Raw genomic sequence first — 5,386 nt, forward strand, 5'->3', positions numbered from 1 at the left:
GAGAAAATGTTAGTATACAGAACTCTGAAGGTTAATAGCTACATACTTCTGAAAAAAGGAATCATAGATCTAAATAAATAAAGGGGTATTCTATCTGCATGGATAAAAAGACTCAGTATTGTCAATATGTCAGTTCTTCCCAGGATCTTTAGATTTAATGCAATCAAAATCAAAATTACAAGTTTTTTGTGGATATTAGAAAACTGTTCTTAAAGTTTATATGAAGAAAGAAAAGACTCAGAAAAGCCAACAAAATATTGAAGAAGCAGAAAGATGAAGGATTGACTCTACCCTACTTCAAGACTTACTACAAAGCTACAGTAATCAGGACAGTGTTCTGTAGGTGAAAGAATGATGAATAAATGAATGAAATAAAATAGAGGTCCCAGAAATAGACTCACGTAAGTATAGTAAATTGATCTCTGACAAAGAAGCAAAGGCAACTTGATAAGCAAAAGTTACATTTTCAACAAACTGTACTGTAACAACTGGCTATCCACAGTCAAAAAATAAATTTACACAATGACTTTACACCCTTCATAAAAATGAACTCAAATGGATCATAGATGTAAATATAAAATGCAAAACTTTAAAACTCCTAGAAGATAACATACAAGAAAATGTGGATGATCTCAGGTTTGGTAATGAGTTTTCAGATACAACACCAATGATAATTCATGAAAAGGCATTTGATAAGCTGGCCTTTATTAAAATTAGTACTTTATGCTCTGTAAAAGATACTGTCAAGAAAATTAAAAAACAACAAGCCACAGATGAGAGAAAATATTTGCAAAGCACATGACTGATAAAAAAACTGTTAGATAAAAAACTCTTAAAACTCAACAATAAGAAAATGAACAACTAGATTTTAAAAAATGAGCTAAAGACTTGAAGCCACCTCACTGAAAAAAATATATACATGGGAACTAAGAACATAAACAGAAGTTAAACATCATATGCCATTTGATGAATGTAAATTAAAACAACAATAAGATATGACTATAAATGTATTAGAATGGTCAGAATTTGGAACACTGATAACACCAAATGCTATAGAAAATTTGGAGCAACAAGAACCCTTATTCATTGCTTGTGGGAATGCAAAATGGCACAGCCATGTTGGAAGACAGTGTGGTGATTTCTGACAAAACTGAATGTACTCTTACCATACAATCTAGCAACTGTACTCCTCAGTATTTACTGAAAGAAGTAAAATAATTATGTCTACACAAAAACCTATATACAAAATTTTACAGAGGCTTTATTCATAATTACCCAAACTTGGAAGCAAACAAGATGTCCTTCAGCAGGTGAATAGATAAATTATCTCTGTTATATCCAGACAACAGAATATTATTCAACACTAAAAAGAAATAAACTAGGCCAGGTAGGGTGGCTCACGCCTGTAATCCCAGCGCTTTTGGAGGCTGAAGTGGGCAGATCACTTGAGGTCAGGAGTTCACGACCAGCCTGGCCAGCATGCCGAAACCCTGTCTCTACAAAAAACAAAAATTATCCAGGTGTGGTGGCAAGCACTTGTAATCCCAGCTACTAGGGAGGCTGAGGGAGGAGAATCGCTTGAATCCTGGAGGGGGAGGTTGCAGTGAGCCCAGATCATGCCACTGCCCTCCAGCCTGGGCAACAGAGGGAGACTCTGTCTCAAAAACAAACAAACAAACAATAAACAAAAAAAGAAAACACAGAATGAACTATCAAGCCATGAGAAAACAGAGAAAACTTAAATGCATGTCATTAAGTGAAAGAAACTATTCTGAAAAAGCTATGTGGTGTATGATTCCAATCATATGACAGTGTATAAAAGGCAAAACTATGGAGGCAGTAAAAAGATAAGTGATTGCCAGGAGTTGGTGGGTGGGGAGGCGGGAGGAAGAGATAAGTAGGCAGAGCACAGAGTATTTGTAGGACAGTAAAACTATTCCATGCGTTATATAATGGTGGATGCATATCATTACACATTTGCCAAAACCCACAGCATACAACACCTAGAGATAACCCTAATGTAAACGATAGACTTTGGGTGATAATGATATTTCAAAATAGGTTAATCCATTGTAACAAATGTATCACTGTGGTGAAGGATGTTGAAAGTGGGGGAGGTTTGTGTGCATGGGGGCAGGGGTTATATAAAAATCTCTATACCTTCTGCTCAATGTTGCTGTGAAGAGCAAAAAAGCTGGTCACAGCACACACACACACACACACGGTTATAAGTAATTTTTTTTTGTTCCTACAAAGGTGGTAGATGAAGGCATTGTCATAAAATTATCATTTAGAGAGACAAATTGAAAGGAAAAATAATTTTATTAAACTTTTCATTTAATTTCGTGTAATTCCAAATATTTAAACAATTCTATTAAACATAATAGAATAATAAGAAATTCAAACATTTATAAGAATTGTATGGAATGGGAAGGATGCTTTTCTCTACCTAACATCCCATCAACATTAATTCTTACTGAACTTTAATTAAAATCAGTGACCTTACCTTCCTTAGTCCCAGTGGCTTAAATTGTGTGGCTTGTTACCTCTCCTGAAATACTTTTCAAAATTCTCCTTTTCCATGTCTGTTGCACTATAAACCTCCTTTTATTTATTTTTTTCTGTTTAATTTAAAACTCTCGGAGTTTTTATTCCTGCCCACCTCACCCACTTATTATGTAAATTAACAGTTGTTTTTTGCCCCACAAGGAGAGATGACAGGGAAAAAGAAAGGAGGAACTGAGAAACCCTCTCCTACTTTTTAAAGCATACAAGGGAAACAAATTGGTTGTAAATAAGCATATTTTTGATGTATGTGCTCACACTGATGTAATTCATTCATTTACTTATAAGTATTTATAAAATATTGGATATGGATTGGAAACTGCCATTTTCATGCTTTTTAAAAAATTGTTACATATTGAAAAAATTATAATTGTGTATATTTATGGGCTAAAAAGGGATGCTATGACATTTGAATACAATTTAAAATAAATCAATCTAATTAACATATTCATCATTTCACATATTTAACATTTTGCCTTCATTCTGAAAATATTTACCAAATTTTTCTCTTATTAAATTTGGATTGATTTCTCCTACTGAAATTAAGTCTATTCTCAGCTTTGGGTATCCTAATTATTTAACTTTTACTAAAGACTCTACCTGCTGAAAACTCAAACCATGCTTTTCCTCTACCTCATGAATATCAGATGTAGACATGAAGGTTGTAATTATTTTTTTCTCATTGAGGACTTGGTACAAAATTATAGGTATTTTGACAGTCTTTTTATATTTTTCATCATTGATATTCTTTCAGTATGTTGACTTACTCTTATTTCTTGCATAACTGTTTTTTTCTTATTTTTCTTTATTCATCACCCTATTAGAATATTTTATTATACTACACCGTCTCAGTGCTTCAGTCATATACTCACAGATTGTTCAAGACATGTATCAAATGCCTAACAGGTGCTAGTCACTCTTATGCTAAGGGCTGTCAATTCACTGCAGATCAAGAGTAATCATGTCCCTTTCTCATAGAGCTTGCATTAATTCATTGACTGAAAAGCAAAAAGATAAAAAACAAAGCACTTATGAAATATTGCCTCTCAGCATTTTGGTTAATATTACATGTGAAGCATTCACAAAATGTGTGAAGTTTTGGGAAGAAAATGTAAATAATAAACTCTCACAGACTTCAAAACATAATAGAGAAAACTCCACAAATGTTTAAAAGGCATTAATAATGAACCTAATTGTGCTAAATTATATAGCAGAGGTACATAAAATGTACATGGCAAAGTTAAAAAGAAACAGCAGATTTTTTATTGACAGAGCATATAGGAGGTGATGGAATTGAGTTTGGAAGGAACATATCTCAAAATGATAAGTCATCTATGACAAACCCACAGCCAACATTATACTGAATAGTCAATAGAAGGAAGTACTCCCCTTGAAAACTGGCACAAGAACAGGATACCTTCTCTCACCACTCCTATTCAACATAGTATTGGAAGTTACAAAGGTCTAATAACCAGCATATATAAGGAAATTAAATTTACAAGAAAAAAGCAATCCCATTAAAAGGTGGATAAAGGATATGAACAGATACTTTTCAAATATGACATACATGTTATTGATTTTTCCTATCCCCAAGCATGAAATGTTTTTCCATTTATTTGTGTCCACTCTTATTTCCTTGAGCAGTGGTTTGTAGTTCTCCTTGAAAATTTCCTTCATGTACCTTGTTAGATGTATTCCTAGGTATTTTATTCTTTTTGTAACAATTGTAAATCGGTTTTCATTGATGGAAGTTGTAAGACGTATAGTTTGCAAAATTTTTCTCCCAGTCTGCAGGTTGTCTGTTTACTCTGTTGATAGTTTCTTTGGCTCTGCAGAAGCTCTTTACTTTAATTAGATCTTATTCGTCAATTTTTACTTGTGTTGCAATTGCTTTTGTAGTCGTTTGCATAAAATCTTTGCCAGTGCTTATGTTCTCAATGGTATTGCCTGGGTTGTCTTCCAGGGTTGTTATAGTTTTGAGTTTTACATTTAAGTCTTTAATACATCTTGAGTTAATTTTTGTGTATGGTGTAAGGAAGGGGTTCAGTTCCAATTTTCTGCATATGGCTAGCCAGGTATCTTAGCACCATTTATTTCATAGGGAATATTTTCCCCCATACTTTTTTTTGGTCAGGTTTTAAAAGATCAGATAGTTGTAGATGTCTGGTCTTATTTCTGGGTTTTCTATTCTGTCCAATTGGCCTATGTGTCTGTTCTTATACCAGTACCATGTTGTTTTAATTACTATAGCCCTTCAGTATAGTTTGAAGTCTGGCAGCATGATGCCTCAAGCTTTGTTCTTTTTGCTTTGTATTGTCATGGCTATTTGGACTCTTTCTTCATTCCATATGAATTTTAAAATATTTTTCTAGTTTGGTGAAGAATGTCAATGCTAATTTTGTGGGAATAGCATTGAATTTATAAATTACTTTGGGCAGTGTGCAGTATGGCCATTTTTGTGATATTGATTCTTCCTATTCATGAGCATGAAATGTTTTCCATTTGTTTGTGTCATCTCTGATTTCTTGGAGCAGTGGTTTGTATTTCTTCTTGTAGAGATCTTTCAGCTTGCTGTTTAACTGTATTCCCAGATATTTTATTATTTCTGTGACTATTGTAAGTGGGATTACATTCCTGATTTGACTCTCAGCTTGACTGTTGTTGGTGCATAGGAATGTTGTTAATTTTTGCACATTGTTTTTCTATCCTGGGAATTTGCTGAAGTTGATTATCAGCTTAAGGTGCTTTTGGGCTGAGGCTATGAGGTTTGCGAGATATAGAATCATGTCGACTGCAAACAGGGATAGCTTGACTTTCTTTT

This window comes from Gorilla gorilla, chromosome 3 (genome assembly GCF_029281585.2).
Source record: "Gorilla gorilla gorilla isolate KB3781 chromosome 3, NHGRI_mGorGor1-v2.1_pri, whole genome shotgun sequence".
In the NCBI taxonomy this organism is placed as follows: Eukaryota; Metazoa; Chordata; class Mammalia; order Primates; family Hominidae; genus Gorilla; species Gorilla gorilla.